The following is a 17862-nucleotide window of genomic DNA, read 5'->3' as shown; positions in this document are numbered from 1 at the left end:
TTCTAAGAACTAGATTAATAAATAAAATGTCTTAAATTTAGAATTTAAACAAGCACTGGAAAAAAACACGTTGGATCTTAGAGTCCAGACTCTTGAAAACATTGGACAAGAAAAAGGACTCTTGATTCAATCAGATTTAAAGCTTAAATCAAAAGAAAAATCCGCTGAAATTAAGAGGCTTGGTCCTTGATTTAAGATTAGATCTGATTGAATCAAGAATATTTTTTCTTGTCGATGTTTGTTAAGAGTCTGACTCTAGATCCAATGTGTTTTTTTTCCAGTGAGTGATTTTAATTACTATTAGTAATTTTTAACGTAATACATTAAATATTTTGAATAATTACAGAAATACCAGCAATTGATTTTTTTATTCTTCTTGAACTTAAAATAATTTGCAACTCCGATCCAAAAAAAGTCCAAATAAAATTTTGATTATAGGGATGATGCAATTAATTGCGGATGAAAACAATCTTCAACTTCAGCGGATTGCATCCTGAGTTCGATTAATATATTTCAAATTTTAATCTTTGGATGGATTACTTCAAAAAATGAAATCAAAATTTCAGTCTGTAGATGAATTATTGAGGAATGATCATGCCGAAGATCATCTTCCGAAGTCTTGAAGTCTTAAAACAAAGTCAACAGTACTGTTTCCAATTAACCGTCAACATCGATACATTGAACTCGGTTCCAAAATGGAAACAGTAGTTTTGAATTTATTCCAAGATTTTGGAATATGATTTTAGGAAAAACATTCTTCAAAGATTGATGTAGTGCGCAATGCAATGCAATTTTCAACTTATTAGTTTTCAACATTTCACCTATTAGTTAACTAAGTTAAATCAGTAGGTTTTTCCTATTTTTCTACTTTTGCGTTAAAGTCTCCGAGCTATGACAGAGAAGGAACTCAAGATCAAAGATCACCCACGGTGATAATTGTCATTTTAAATTACGTACAAACCGACCGCTCCTTTAGGTACTTAGTTCTTAGAGTACCTATAGTATACGGGAGAGTATTGTCATCTCTGCACCCTCCTCTGAATGGTTCATCAGTTTTAGGCTATCATGGAGCTCCAAAGTTGGCCCAATGTGAACAAAACCGACCCAGATGAACACGTCTCATCGGCTGAGAAATGAATGATAATCACACTCAGAGGATAGTATTCGGTAAAAACATCTATCAAAGTTCGATCCGAACAATTCAGAAGTTGCATATAAAAAAATTTCCATCACATCCAAAATCGTGTAATGAGAACTTTGTCACCATCTTATTCGATTACTTTGAGCCAAACTTGGAGCGAAGGGGCAGGGGTTTGTTTACATTAGGCCAACTTTTGGGCCCCTTGAAAGCGGACCAATCAGAGAGCGACACACTTTTTCTGTAGTAAAAGGATTGAGATGGCAATACTCACCAGTATACAGGTACTCAAGGATTCACACGATCTATCCGATCAAAAGCAAAAATTCGCTTTTAGAGTTGCTCGGAAACCACATATAATCAGGAATCCGCTTGATATTCCTCTGCCATTCTCGCTGAGTGCATACTTTTCTGGGCCTGTTTTTCTGAATTTATTGGTCTTGCATATTTTGGCAACGCTCATGCTCACTTATCTGGCCTTTCTCACGGATCAGGTAGTCTTGACGGGAGTGCGAACATCTGCTGCTTGATTTTGGGGTCCAGCGCGCCAGCTCTCGGGCATCTTCGCGCATGCTCGGGCATCTCCGGGCCGCGGTCGCGTGGCAGTCGCGCGCCAAATCTTCCTTCGCCGCTCGCGTCTTTCATCCGCGAGTCCCGCTGTTGGATTTCAGCTTACAAATTGAGTGTCAATGGCACGACTATCTCCCGTGGAGAGAGCACTTCTCTTTTTTATCCTCCCTTCTCCTTGTCGTGGCGCAAGCACATATTGCATGCAGATATGAGCGCCTGTCATCCAAAAACATACCAGAATAAAGACCTCTTTTGTTCCTACCATGTCAAAATGCGAGAGACTTAAACGTAGGGTCGGTTTTACATTTTTAACTCCTCAGGCTGAACTTTGATTGGCGCCTCTAAAAGTAGGCGCCAGTTTAGAGGTCCAAGGCCCCCTTTCTTCAGTATATTGTATACTAGAAATTTTTTTCGGATTTAATGCATAAAAATGTTGTGCCCTAAGCCATAGCCTCTATAACCTATCGGCAAATCCGACCCTACTGAAACGTCGGAGTATCGTTAAGCTTCGAAGAAAAGGGTAGAAAGTTGAAAGTATTGATTCAACTGACAGTATTTTATACTGAACATTATTTACATGCTAATTATGAAATTTTCCTCTCATCTCTTGGACTGAGGTGGAGAGGAACAGTGGATGACATCATTCACAGAGTAAATTTATCGGACAGTCTAGTGAGAGCAGATTTACAGGGTAGAATAACTGAGATAGTGGCAGAGGTGTAAGTGCAGAGGAGTAGAGAGAATGAGAGAGCACATCCTTGGTTGTCAATTTCATGTGAATGTCTTGCAGAGCAACACCCGCTCAAGTAAAACAATTATTCCGTTTTTATGCAGTAAATACATTATTTAAAACGAATTTTATGTGCGAATAAGTTTTTCCTCATCTCGACATGCTTCCACAGTTTTCAGGCTACAAATGTTTGCGAAAGTTGAAGTGGGTTTCTTCTTTTTAATGAGTTGTTTGATTGCTTTCATTAATGTTTTAATTGAGTATTTTGACAACGGTGCATCGGAGTATGACCCCATGCTCGATCGGCGATTAATTAGAATTTGAATCATGCATCGGAGGAGCATAATGCCGGCAAGCCCCTTAGACCAGCCAGGTCTGAAACGTAGGTGGATTTCATTGTTCCTGCGGGGTTTTCTCAGAGGAATCAGTGCTGAGCGCCGCTAAGTCGTCGCCCCTCTGACGTAAAAGCGTATCTCAATGTCCACGTGAGCCCTGTTTTACATATAAATCCATGCTTTCTGGGGCTCATGCGGAGATTGAAATACGCTCTTACTTCACAGGAGCGACGAAGTGACGTGTATGTGGAGAGAAAAGGCGGTCTCCGCTAAACATCACTGAAGCGAGCAGTGTTGTGGATTGCCCGATTTTTAAAGCTCAAAGCTCTGAGCTACTCTGGATCAAGTTTTAAGTATTGCAATGGAGATATTGCATGTGTGAGGAATTTGCGATTTGACTGTTGATTCTTATGTGAAGGTTCGCGAGAAACAGGATGGTTCCACTGGTTTTCTCTGAAATCAACTCCCAAGCTCAAAAAAGCTCTCAAGTTGAGGCTAAAATGGAGGGGATATTCCACGCTATCCTGAGAGTCCACCTCTACATCAAAACAAACTCTCCATGCAAAGATAGAGAGCAAATACATAGGCAGTGATGCCGTTTTCTCGGTTTTAGAATCCCCAAATAAAGAGGTATGTATAGCCCTGTCAATGTATTTGCTCCCTATCTTTGCATGGAGAGTTTGTTTTGATGTAGAGGTGGACTCTCAGGATAGCGTGGGATATCCCCTCCATTTTGGCCTCAACTTGGGAGCTTTTTTTGAGCTTGGGAGTTGATTTCAGAGAAAACCAGTGGCACCATCTTGTTTCTCGCGAACTTTTACATAAGAATCAACAGTCAAATTGCAAATTCCTCACACATGCAACATCTCCAATGCTTCAGACTCTGCAGATTTTGCCTTCCCATTCTAATTTTTCAACAGTGCCCTGATTAAGCGATTTTCCCGCCCTTGCTTATCCGCGGAAATTTCACCCGAAAATGTCCAGCGATACTCTCTTCAAAATATCCTATGAAGTTAGAACTTTTATATCACTTACTTCCTAATTCAACTTTGAAGTAGTCGAGATCGTAGATTTTACCATCTACGTATTTGATGTTTAGTAGGACCCCCTTCTCAATATCAGCTCATATACCCTACACGGAGAAAAAAACTTCGTGCGTGGGATCCGAAGTTGAGGTCGTATGGATCTCTGAAGTTTTCGGATCGCACATCTGAAAACTTGAAGTCCAGCTGCCGAAGTTCAGGTCAAACATCTGAAGCACTTCGATGTATACTGGAGTGCGTCAGATGTTTGACCCAAACTTCAGCCGGTGGATCTCAAGTTTTAGGACGAGAGATCCGGAAAATTCAAAGATCCATATGACCTCAACTTCGGGTCCCGCGTACGAAGTTTTTTTTCTCCGTGTACTTACAACGGCATCCTACATAATATTCTCCGAGACGTGATTGATCGACTTACAATGTTGCGTGCTATCCGTGGATTTTCTAATTTGTCGCTCCTCCCCTGCGCCAGTGCCGCTGTCCTGCTCCAACTCTTCAGTAATGAGCTTTCGCAGTGGCGAGGGGTTACGCAACAGTAAGCTCTGCATGCATTATGATCCAGACGGACGTACGCGCTACGCGTGCGCGTGCAATGCGACGAACCGAAGCTGGATTCGTCAAGATCTTCGCAACAATGTTGTCAATTTGCAGCGTGGAAACTCTCAAACCTCTACTTCAGAAAAGCAGTGTGCCTGTGCCTATGAATCTTTTAGCGAAAATTGACTTTTGTGTTTCTCTGATCACACACTGGAAAAAAAACACATTGGATCTAGAGTCCAGACTCTTGAAAACATTGACAAGAAAAAGGACTCTTGATTCAATCAGATTTAAGCTTAAATCAAAAGGAAATCCACTCAAATTCAGAGGCTTGGTTCTTGATTTAAGCTTACATCTGATTGAATCAAGAGTATTTTTTCTCGTCGATGTTTTTAAGAGTCTGAACTCTAGATCCAATGTGTTTTTTTTCTAGTGCAGGGCATCGTTTGGACCAATCTCACGTTTGTCCTTGATTTATTTCCCATTTCTTTTGCGTACTTTTTTTCTATTTGTATTATTAGTATGGCATAATTTCTTGGATGGAAAATTCTTTTTTAAATTTCATATATCATCATTCGTTTGTTTTACTCAATTTGGTACTGCACTCTAGGCGGGGAGGCTGTTCAATCAAAGTCAAAGACACAGTGATCGTTGTCAGAATTTCTTTTGATATGAACATGTACCGGGGTTTTATGCGTTATTAAAGAAATCAATGCTTGAGTGTTTCATGGACGAAAAAGGGAGAATTTAGGGTATTGCATCGTTAACGGCCAGGGGCTTAGCAATACAGGCAAGAAAATAAAGTGGTCTCGTCTGCTTTGATTTAAATTCGAACTTTTTTCGAATGAAATTGGATTTTTCCGATACGTCTGACAACCTCTGTATCACAGACAGTCTAATGAGAAAAAATAATTAGCTGAAGAAATGATTGGGCAAATCCTCTACCTGAAGACAAGCAAGCCGTCCAGAAGGAGGAAGTTATGGTAACACACTAAGGGAGAAAATAAGGCCACGGCAGTTACTAGTGAGCTAAAGACGTCGGCACTTCTCCAAGCACAATTTTTTTCATAGAATTTCATAAACGGATGGAGTCTTATGCGAAGCTAACAGAATCTCCTGATAGAGGCGTCTACCTCCAATTTAACAGACGATATTTATAAATTAAACCCTCAAAAATTCTGCCCGCCACTTAAATATTCTTGAGAAATTTTTGGGGAAAATTTCCTTAACTGTGCTCACCCACCCATAGTACAGGTATCAAGAAGAATGGAGTTCGAAGACTTTTCCTCGTTGATACACAGCGTATCAGCTAACCCCGGCTCTCCGTTACCTAAGTTATAAGATGAGTCTGCAACGGAAGTGAACACATTTTCGAAATTACCGAGTTCGCTTCGAATATCTGGCAAAAAACGGATGAAATACGCCAAGAAGCACATTTTCCCGAATAAATATATTTTGTTAACTCTATAAAATAAATCTAGAACCACCCGAATACAAAATATTGCATTCGATCAGTGAAATCAAACGGTCGATTTTCATACCTTCAGTTTCAACTCAGAGTTTACGTATCCCAGATCTAAAAAGAAAATCTTATCCTCGTCTTTTACAAGATGGTTGGTACTTTTCCGACCACCTTACAGCAACAAAATTTTATCTCTCGCTTGTTATATGTTTTAACAACTCAGGTTATAAACGCTGAGACGATTGTCTGAATGTCCCATCGTTGTGATGTTTGTCTTGTCGCTCGCTGTTAATGTTTAATGTCCAGACCAGTTCTTTAATTACCGTTTCAATGCAATTAATATGAAAAGTCATACGTTCGTAATTAAAAGAGGAAAGTACTCAAAATGAATAATGATTAGCCTACCGCGGTTTACTCAAGCGATTCATTTCTTGCTCCGCGCCCTCTCATGCAGGCTTTTTTTTCTTTCTTTTTTTCTTCACAATTATCAGTCCATGTGAGGAAAAAGTTTGATATCATAATACGGCTAGTTTTAGCCGTTTTGGCGGTAAATTTTGAGAAGATACTAATCTTATTTTGCCATATTTTAGGTTCCTTTATTTATCTTATCATTGTCTCTGTATAATTGTAAACTGTCATTAAGCCTCACTGTGAGGCCCTCACCTCATACCACGCCGATGAGAAGAGAAAGTTCAATGTTTTGCACTGCGCACATTTAAATTGGTGCTTTCCCGTAAAATTTGGGGACCTGTCAGTTGCGGACATTAGCGGCGCGTTATGAGGGCAAAGGAGAGATCGGCCAAGATACCCACCTAAAATTTTCAAGAGAAATTTTAGTTTCTCGGCACCAATATCATTTGTGTTTTAACGAGAGAAATGAGCTTTCTAATCCAGCATTTCGCCTCCAAATTATTTACCTACTGTTGTTCCCTCTTCTCCCCTCTCCTCTTTTTTTCTTCCTTTTCCAAAATTTCAAAATAATCCGTGGGAATTCTTTCACATTTTCCAGGATTTGGAGCTGTTTTTGGCTGTGCGTGAATTGTTAGATCACATGTCGATCTGTTACAGCGTACGGTAGCACCACTCATACGACTTCAAAATTTTGAAATTTATGCGCCCTCTCGAGTTTTTACTTCTCTACGAGTCACTCAAGTTGACCTATTTTAGTTTTGTTTTAAGGAGTGCCCTACATCCCACTCTCAGACACAAGTCTTGTGGTCACCATCCATCAATGAAAACCCTTCCGTGTAAAAACTTGCCGTACAGAACCGTTTCGAGGGTCTGAGAGAAGCGTGCAAATCGAGAAGATTATCGAAATTCCGAATCGTTGACATTATTAATTAGCCTCCCACAAAACCGGCCCCGGCCGAAACAACGAACCATTAGTCATCCGAAAAAGGCGCCAATCACCAGTGCGAAATCCAGTCGTCGGCTGCAAATTCATAATCCGGATTCCTCGCTGCTCGAAAATTCTGATCTGTAGCATGAAATCACGATCGGACCCCACAATTGTTTTCGCGAATCCGCCTTTGTTTACGCGCGATGACAAAGAGTCAGGTCTCCACCGTGCGCGTCCGCACGTCGGCCGTTGTGACCGGCGCAAAAGGCCCGGAGACTAATGGTTCGTGAAGAACAACAAATGAGCCACCGAAAGACAAAAGCGCTACTGTTTCAAATCGGCCGGCCAATCAGCCACCGTTGGCGTTGATCAGTAGCCGGAGCTTCGCTTCACGCAGTTGACAAACTCAGGAGGGAGTAGCCTCACTCCCCCTCCCGCCATCCCTTGGCCGGGGCCCCTCTCCGCAGGGCCTCAGAGCGTGTACAATCGCGGAGGGAGCAGGGACGCTTCCTTGGGCCGCTTTCTCACAAATGTCGTGGGCCCCAGGTATCCGGAGCGTGGGAGAGCCAAGACGCCCGGAGCCCCTAGGGTCCTGGATGGACGGCTCCCGTACCTGGATTCGGGATCTCGGGATCCTTCCAGCAGCTGTTGCTTGTTTTTCTGCATCTTTGTGCGACCCATTGTGGAGCCGAGAGGATCTTACGGTCTTACCTTAGGCTCAAGGTCCCACTTTTTCTTTGTACGCCTGTGTAAGTGCACTTAAACATCCCCCGATGATCCCTTCCGAATCCAGCGCTCCTGCACCGTGTCGACTCCCGTGTCGTCACGGAGCTGTTGCTTTCTCCGGCCGGGTTTTTGGAACTTTCATCGATAGACTTTCGAGCTACATTGATTGAACAATCATGCAGTTATGCTATAGGTATGATTTAGTTATTTTGATTGGCTACCGATTTCATGCCAAAGTGTAAGCCGCATCTGTAGTGCAGTGGCAATTGAAAGTGCTAGAGCTACAAGAGCCGCATATATTTCGCCTCGTCCTCCATCACTCCCTAAAAGTGGAAATAAAAATAAAAATACCTCGTGCTTGTATTGCAACCATCCAAAATGCATCTCAAATGGGTGACTTGTTTAATACCACTTAAACCGATGTAATTACTATGGACCTTGAGGCCGCAAAATTGCCTAAAGAAATCCTCCGATATGGTCGATATGTTGTATCCTTATAATGTTTTTGATGGATTGCATCAAACTTGGAAATCTGGAGCGAGAGTGAGCAAATATCGAGTGTCGAGCAAATTTTGCTAAAACTTCAGTTTCACTTACAGTTTTTGAAAAAAACTAATCCATTGTATGTGGGAGCGCATTTCAGTTGTTCACTCTAAAAAAAATCCTCCTCTGTAATATGACATTCAGTCGATAATATGCGAGCGCATAAATTAACCGTTCAATTTTATTAATATCTTTTTCGACTAATTTCAGCTTTATATCAAGGTAATTTTTTTTTCAATAACGGTGAAATGTATTTCTAAGCATTATGAGTTTCTGGCGGAAAATTCAAAGTGAAATCACTAACTTAGGAAAATTTGTAAGGTATTTCGATGTTTGTTTACCTCCCACGTAGATTCATACCGATTGGGAGCCACTGTAATTTTCGGGCGTTTTCGAACTCACATGCACAATCAGTGAGGAAAAATAACCGACATTTTGTTTTAGAATAATTTTTGAAAATGCGTTTATGAGCAGCGCCATACCTATCAGACGCCTAATTTCCCACACACCTGAAGCTTCTGACTTTTCATTCAAAGCTCACCATCCAACAAACTCGTCACTGCCGCTGCGCGCCGCGCCGCTTTGACATACTGTCCGTACCCGCGCCCCTCCCACAATCAGCGACAAAAATCGGGTCAAAATGTCCCGAGTCGTTTGATTGTGTCATGAAGAATGCCGATTAAATTAGAGCCAGGCGACACCCGAGTCAAGCTGTAGCATTTATCGATTAATCTGTCGTTTAAACATGTGGAAAAGGATCGATAGCAGGGTGTTTGCAGCGAGCGCCTTAATAATCGATTCTTTACTTCTTTTATAGCCTCAAATGGGGTAATTGTCGATATTCGATCGTTCATCGCCTCGCCACTGCGGTCAACTAGTCTGGAATTGCGTGGATTCTCTCAATGAACTATGCTTATAAGTCAATTGATCTGCCGACGATTTGGCAACGCCTGAACTACGAGCTGCCTTACTAGTGTTTACTATTACTACGACGCGACGCTCTCGCCGTGGCGCCAGATGCGTTATCAACTCGCGCTGATAAGTTCGATTGCTCAGTTCAGAGATTTCTGAATAGGATAATCAGATAAGTATTGTCGCCGAACGCAACGTGCGGGACATTTTGTTTGTTTTTATTACGATGTGGCTCATGAGGACGCTGCCGTTTCAGATCCTCTTCTCATTCATAGAGAAAAAAAAGGAGGTGTTTGCATTTCGGGCATCTTGGAATTTTTCATAGAGTATCTATAGCTTTGATGACGTCATTGGGTACAGCGACGTTTTTATCCTGTCGATTTTCTTGGAAATGGGTGTAATTTAAGGGAAAAAGTCATTCTATAAAAAGTGCTTGAAATTAAATAAAGAGTTGATTTAAGTAAAAAAATCGGACATTATGGTCCGTTTTTACAGCGTCAACATAACCTCAACGAGCGTCTTGTTTACATTGATGACGTAGGTGGGTACAAATCCTCAAGATGCAAACACCTCCTTTTTTTTCTCTATGCTTCTCATTCATCTCAAGCTCTACTGACACAATCAGAGGCTGATATATTAATCTGATCTGATTGGGTAGCTTTGTTATCAATGAAGCATGAGTTCGCACAGCTTATGCAGTGACAGGTATATACTGATGGGAGTATGGGGGAGGGAGGGGGGGGGGATCAACCTCCCCGCTCCCCGCCCTTACAAAGTTCTCGCACACGTCTATACACACGTATACCCTGTTTAAAATCTGGGAGTTCCTCCTTCTAACTCATCTTAATGTCTCGCTCAGTGCGAGTTCAAAAATCTTTAAGTTCGAATCATTTTGAGTTTTATGAACTCGGTGGAGCACCCCCCCCCCCTCCCCCGTCTGACAATAAACTCCTCACGCCCAGCACTATACATTTATTTATGCTGCAGGGCTGAGATAAAACGCCGTATGAGCATTGGGATGTTGCCAAATTTCTTCTCGAAAACATTTATTTTTTAGGAAAGTTATGAATACTTGAAAATTACAGACACCTAAGATCATAATACAAACAAAATTTTCTGAAAAATTGGAAGAAAAATATTTACTAATTTTCCGGAAATTCGTTATTTGTTAGAGTAGATTTGGCAATGACTGAAGGCTCATACGGCGTTTTAACTTAGCACTATGGTACAACATAGTGGCTCCTTGGTTTGTAGCAGCAGGTGAGGCGATGAGGGCGCGTCGCGTCGCGACGGACACTCGAGAAAAATCGGCGCCAGGCTGCCAGGATAAACTGATAAGGCGGCAGAATTGTCGTCAAAACAAGCCGTCCTTCTCGTTCACTATTAGCAGAGGTCTCTTGCAGATGATGCATCAGCGAGAAATTCAGATGAATTTGCGGACTCATGCAGTCAATCGCTTGAAAGTCTGGCCCAAGATAAGATGGCCTATCAAAGCAGGAATGAATTAAGTTGCTTTGTCTAAGAACATCAAATACTCCTTATCATTTCTCAATGCTGAGACCACAGCCTACCTGTAGACCTCAGAGCCCTTCAGCTAATTGTAAGCTCCTGCCTGGCCTTACTTTTTTCGTCAGAATACACGAGATTTCCTCGGATTTTTGTCTCAATATCTAAAAACTCATAATTTTTGAAAATCCAGAATAACTGCGACTAAATTCATCGTTGATCACTTTCCAGTTCAGTTTAAAGACTTGGTATGGCCGATAGTAAAGATATAATAGCTAACGATACTGAGTGCATTCATATCATAATCTAGACCTATAGTTCAACATCAAGGTTTAATTAGGCAGACGAATTCAGTGATAGAAACGTTAAGGAAACAGGAAAGAGGAAAAGAAATATGAAATTCAACTGTCATGATAAGCCAAAATTGAGGATCCCCCAATGGACGTTGCCATAAGATTGTGTGGCCTCATTATTGCTTGGAAAAATTAAATGATCGCATTGTTATTTCTCCTCTTCTTCCCTAAAAAACGGCGAAACAATTAAATCACGTTAATTAAGCGAATATTGACTGCAAAAAGTTTTTCAGTGAATCAAGTGGTCTTTTTCCGTAGATAAGACGTACGAAAAAAAGGTTCATCGTTTCATGGAAATATTTAAACCGATATTTTTTCTGTTCGTGGAGCACGGTCTAATGATTCCTCATGGAGAGTGACGTTGTTTAAGAAAAAGTGAGGAATGTAACACATTTTTTTAAAAGAATCAATGACTTCTTTTTAATAATTATCCCGGTTTATATCAATACATCCCCTTTTTATCCGTGTCTATCCTGTTTAATATCGAATGATGTATGGAACATTACATTTAAATTTCCCGGAGATTTTCAATGATGTTTTCTGATTGGTTAATGAAAGGACCAATGAGAATCCAAATCGACACGGACGTACACATAAAAAAGGCCTTAGCTTTTTTTAATATAGTAAGATAGAAAGAAATGTCTTTGTAGATACCAAGAAGTCTTTATCAGTCTAATAAGTTCCACCTAAAAGTGCCATAACGCACAAAAATTACTGAAAAAGCCCATTCTGTGACAACAAATGGGAGCTATGAAGGCGCGAATACGTAAACAATGAAGATTTTAAGCGGCGATTATTCAATAAAGGGGCCAAAAGAGGTCAGAGCCGATACTCGGGCACTTAATAAACTTATAAGTTACGACGTGGAAGGGGCGGAGGTTAATTTTTGCGCAAATATTTCCTCCCGCCTTTGTGGATGCACTCGAACCCGGAAGCGGGACGGGGAGCAAAGGCACATGTGCCGAAAAGCTCCCCTTCCGGAAACAGGAAACAGGTCCCGAAAAAGCATTGCATAAGAGAGTGCACCGCCGCGTCGGGCCGGGCCGCCCGAAATGGGTCAGATGTGCGGCATTGTTTAATTTTGTCATCTGTGGTCCCCGGATTCCGCCCGCCGCGGCCGCAGGGATTAGCGATGAGTCAATCATCCCGAGGGCCCTCTCCACTCCCTCCCATCTGTCGACTTCCCCGTCTATGCTCCGCGGCCGAAAGTATCGAAGCCGCCTGATTAATCGAAGCGCCCACTTTGCAAGTTAACGAGTCTGTTGTGGCCCTGTCGCGGAATTCATTTGCGAGCCGCGCATTTTGTAACGTTACGCACCCCCACCCTCTGTCCGTTGCACCCTTGCGCGGATCCGCACAGTGGGGCTGTCCGGAGGCAGAAAATGATATGAAAGCTCCGATCTGACTCTCCAGAGAGAAGCGTAACGCATAACGCCAGAGGCGCGAGGTGCTTCGGGGCAGTAGATCGCAAAACGGTCACTGAGGCTTTCAGGGTTTTTTTTCTGAGATGAAGTGGTTGATTTTGGACGAAACTAGAGCGAGCACAAGTTTTTTCTCTCGCAAAAAATTATGTTGGAATATTTTGTTTGTTGCAACTCACCTGCTTTCATATTGCACAATTTATGTCAAAAATTCTGTGTTGAAGCAGGGTTAACGCTGCTTCTTCTGAGATTTTGAGGAAAATAATCGTTTTTTAATGGATTCAAATTTCAAATGCAAGCTAAGTGTGCGCATATTAATTTTATGATGAAAAAAAGGGGGAGGGAAAGAAGAGAAGAATCGTCTACACCTTCAGGATCTGTATGATTGTGCAAACTCTGGTGCGCACATCCTTGGCGCGACATTTATCTGAATACAACTATATAAGCACGCAGGATGCTTTGTAGTATATCTTCCAAAATGAAGGCGCATTATGAGCATCAACTTGCACATAGTTCGCTTGTTCTCAATCAAATCTTCAGTAATTTTGTATAGGTAACGGAGCAGTTTTAACATAACATACTTTGATTTTCTCCCACAGTTAATATAGTTTTTTTTTGGCATCAGGTTTTCCATATCTCGCTAACTTTCCTCAGAATTCCCAACCTCCATAGATTGCGTTCCGTGATATCTGAAAGCTTCGGCAATGCATTCCAGGTGAGTTTGAATGATGCTGCTGATGCTAAAATGTTAGTGTGGATGGTAATGTCAAAGGCAATTTTAATGTTAATGTACCCAATGATTAAAAAATCGAGCTACTAGCCAAAATAAATAATATATTAAAGTATTTCGAGCTACATCAAGATCAGAAAAATATACAACTCACCAAAAACGAGGCGGGCGTTTCGACCTACAATCTGCTGTCTTCTTCGGTACATTACAACCAACAAGTGATGGAAACCTTTTACAAACAAAAAACTATTATCAAACTATTTGACATTACATATTTATAATCTTCTGCGACTACATCTTAGAATAAAATAAAATACAATTATATTAATAGTGATAACAGTGATAAGAAGGAAGCACTGGAAGAAAAAAACACATTGGATCTAGAGTCCAGACTCTTGAAAACATTGACAAGAAAAAATACTCTCGATTCAATCGGATTTTTGCTTGAATCAAAACGAAATCCGCTTATATTAAGAAGCTTGGTTCTTGATTTAAGCTAGATTCTGATTGAATCAAGAGTATTTTTCTTGTCGATGTTTCTAAGAGTCTGGACTCTAGATCCAATGTGTTTTTTTTCCAGCGAGTAGGTAAAAAATAATTATGATTATGATTTTTTAATAATCGATTATGTCTATACATATAGCGTAGCCAGCCAAACTTGGCGCTAAATTGTTAATGTTGATGTTAAAGTTGGATGTTCAAACAATTCGAACGCGCCTCCTGTTCGGCGCGACGGTGGCTAATGCGCCCCTCCCTCGCGATATCTCCGCTCCACTCCGCGCACTCATCCATAGGCCATTCATTCATTAAAGCGCGATTTAACGAGTTTCGCGGCCTCGCTACACTACACCCCTCCGCCAAACCGCCCAGCTCTGCCATCAACCCTTGCCAGACTCAAGTGTCCCGCCAAGGATGAATTATCTCCCTGCCCTCCGAGCAAATTACTCCCGGATTACGCAGTCATAAACATGGGTTTTTTGTCCAACCGCGGAAGGGGTGAATTTCCATCGATACATTATCGGGATGTCCTTTCATGTTCGCAATCCCGTTTTTTGGTCATGGCTCAAGACCCGATATTGTTCCTTTGTAAACTTTTGCTTTGGAAGTGAAGAGAAATTGCCGATATTTTTTTTACGTTGAAGCGTATTAGTCTATTATGCAAAAACTCGCTTTTCAGGGTAACGCGCATTGACACCTTGTTTTTCTACCCCTCGGTTTTGCGCCCTAATTTGTCGCGGTGTCGCGATGAGGGGCAGGATCCAAGCACGTGCGTGTTTTTACATGCCTTGACTCGGTTCATGAGTTCACGCCTCATTGAAGGGGTCAAATAAAGTTGAACCGTCGGTAAAATCGGATATGATGATACAAAATGCTGCATGCTGCAAATGCTACCCTCCTGTTGGCCTTTAAGTTACCCTCGACTAGCTTTTTGAAACGAAAATAAAAGGTCAGACCTTAATTTTTTTTGAAGTATCAACATCGTTCATTTTCATCAGCTAAAATAACATATTGTTTGTTAGTTTTAACTGTTTTTTTTTCCATTACGTATCTAGAACATTAGAGAGCGACTCAAAAGTCGACCGATCAGTAAGTTGACAATATTTTCGAGACATTTTTTCCGAAATAAATAGTAATATTAAACTATAGCGTGTAACTCAGATAATATGCCCAAATTTGAATCAAAATTTCACCGAAAAGAATGTGAAGTTGATTCAACATTCTGGATGTAAAAAAAGTGTGTGAGAACTCACAAAATGCTAAATTACCCGCTATGGAAGTTAGTTTTACATCTTGACATTGCTAAAGTAACTGCAGCTGGAGCAAATAATTCAGCATTTCGTAAGTTCTCGCACACTTTTTTCACATCCAGAATGTTAAATCAACTTGATTTTTCTTTCAGTGTTATTTTGAAATAATCTGAAAAGTACACTCTCAGAGAATATTGTACAACCTTTTGCTTTATGTGACACTTACTCGAAACGTACTCACTCAGTTATTACAAGTGTCCCTTGATCAAATGTTACATGAATGCATACCTAACTCACTTATTATATTGTATGATGTAACTTTCGAGGTTTTTGAAAAAAGAAAGTCTTATAATCCAAAAATCACGATAGAAAGATCGACCGTAGAATTGTTTTCGGAGGTACCGCAATGAGCTGCGGTCATAATATCGGATGTACCAAATTCTGATTTTCCCTGCTGGCATTTTGTGTCTTAATCACTGCGGATATAAATTTTAAATGTATTTCGCTCCCCCTGTATTTCTCTCGTAGTTTAAAAATTACAGCTTACAACTTCACAAAAAATTCTGAGAATCCCTCGCGTTTGGCAATACTGAGCGATGACGATAGGCAGCTGTTTCACGGCCAAGGTCCTTCAAGCCCCAAAGTCAGACGGTGGCCTCCTGGAAAAGTTCGTTTGACGATTTTGGCTTATCAGCGAAGGGGTCTGTCCGCGTTTTCGCTTATCTGAACCGGATTCAAATTGAGTGTGGCCCCTTCTTTCGTCATTTTGGTTCCTCTTCCTGAAGGCACTGCGTAAACACGCTGACAAATAAACGGCTCCAACGGAAACAGAGCAGTGGCGTGGCGTGCTTTGCGATATATCGATCGATACGCCACTCAAACCTATGAAAAAAGATCGATTATCAGGGTGTTCGCAGCGAACACCTTAGTAATCGATTCTTTACCATAGCTTCAAACGGCGAGATATCGATAATTGATCATTCACGCCACGCCACTGGAACAGAGCAGTGCCCTGTTCCTGGTGAAGCTAGCAAACAACGCTGAACAGTTGCGCACAGCCGCGCGCGTCGAGAGCTTTGGATTTTACTCTCGGTGTTCAATGGCGTGGGCGTTGAAAATCCTTACTATCCTAATGAGAAAGAGCACAACACGGAGAAAAATATGAATTCGCCGTACGTCATTTAATTTCAAATGTTTTTAAGAACATCATGGAAAAATATTATGACAAAAAATGAAATACTATCGTGTGTACAACGGAGAGTAACGCATACTACAATGCTGATGAAATACACCGAGTGGACATTCAAGCTTGGCGCAATTTTATTTGAAAAAAATTATATTTTTGAAAAAAATTATGAGTATATTCCTTTAACTTTTAGACAATTTAGGTTAAATTACAAATAAAATTCTCTAAAAAATTAAAAATAAACTATTTACAAGTTTTTCTGAATATTTGTCATTCGAAAATGGGATTTTGGCAACGTCTGAATAAAGCTTACGCGGCGTTTTTCTACAGCGAACGGCAACATAGAACTGATCCGTAATTCTGTAATCGATGCAAATATTCTGAAACTCAAAAGTTGCTCAGAATATAAGATATATTTATTTTCTCAAAATGTCAATAGTGGGATCAAAAATCGGCGATACTTCGAATTGGTATTCTGTATCAATTTTGAGTAACAGTTAACGGAACTTCTCTCGTTTCACTCCATACATGCCTCTATTTGCACGAGGTCCAGCCGTCACTCAGTGAATGGACTGCATTTAGCGAAAAGGAACCAAGTCACATCAGTTATTACCAAATTTAACTGGGCAATTTAATTTTTAACAAGTGGACGCTCGTGCGTATTCTTTTAAGAAAATTTAGGAACTTTGCTTCGCACTATGCAGAAATTTCACTGAAATTTGCACAAAATCCTCACAACCGTTTTCATGTAAAAAATTAAAGTACCCAACTAAATTTGGCAGTAGCTGACGTGGCTTGATTCCTTTTCGCTGAGCGCGGTCCAAATGTCCGCAGTGTAAAACTTGATACATTACACGCGAAGGGAAGGGTGATTTTTCAACCCGCCCGTTACCAAAATATTTGACTTGCGATGGGGCGGTTAACCCTTGCAAGGTTTGGATTTCACCACCAGTCAAGTTCGACAGTGTCCAAACAAGCTCATTTTCGCCGAACCAGTTCACACCTTGAAATTCAGCGTTAACTACATATGTCTGTTGAAAATCGATCGATATGAATCATTCGAGGCATTTACAGGCCAACAGGCCAGATAACTAAGCATAATATCTTGCAACGGATGGAAATACAAACAAGACAGAAATGCAAGCTGAATACTTTTGCTCGCCTCAATCACACCCCTTTCTGGTTTTCACGCCTCGCTCGGATCAACCTATCTGAAATTTGTCTTATCGAGGGAGAGATGAATGGAACTAACTGATAATTCTCAGCGAAAACATCCATGAAAGTTTGTTCAGAAATTTTTTCAAAAGTCGGAGATTCTAAAATCAATGGAAGCCTGAAATTCGTTGACTAACCAAAAAGCAACACTTTTTTGGTAGTAAAAGGATTGAGATGCAATACCTAGTTTTTCTGCATATGCCCTCTGTTATTCGGGTGCTGCAACGAACGACAAGTCCCATGCTTTTCTGGAGAGGCATGTAGAGTACCTTTATAGACAGAGTATGGCCATTTCTGTTCCGGTTTTTCATTGGTCGCGAGCGAATAGACTGACACGATGCTCTTAGGGCCGTAAATAAACAAACAAGATG

Source organism: Bemisia tabaci, chromosome 4 (genome assembly GCF_918797505.1).
Source record: "Bemisia tabaci chromosome 4, PGI_BMITA_v3".
NCBI classification, from domain to species: Eukaryota; Metazoa; Arthropoda; class Insecta; order Hemiptera; family Aleyrodidae; genus Bemisia; species Bemisia tabaci.
The sequence above is the reverse complement of the archived record's forward strand: the minus strand, read 5'-3'. Positions refer to the sequence as shown.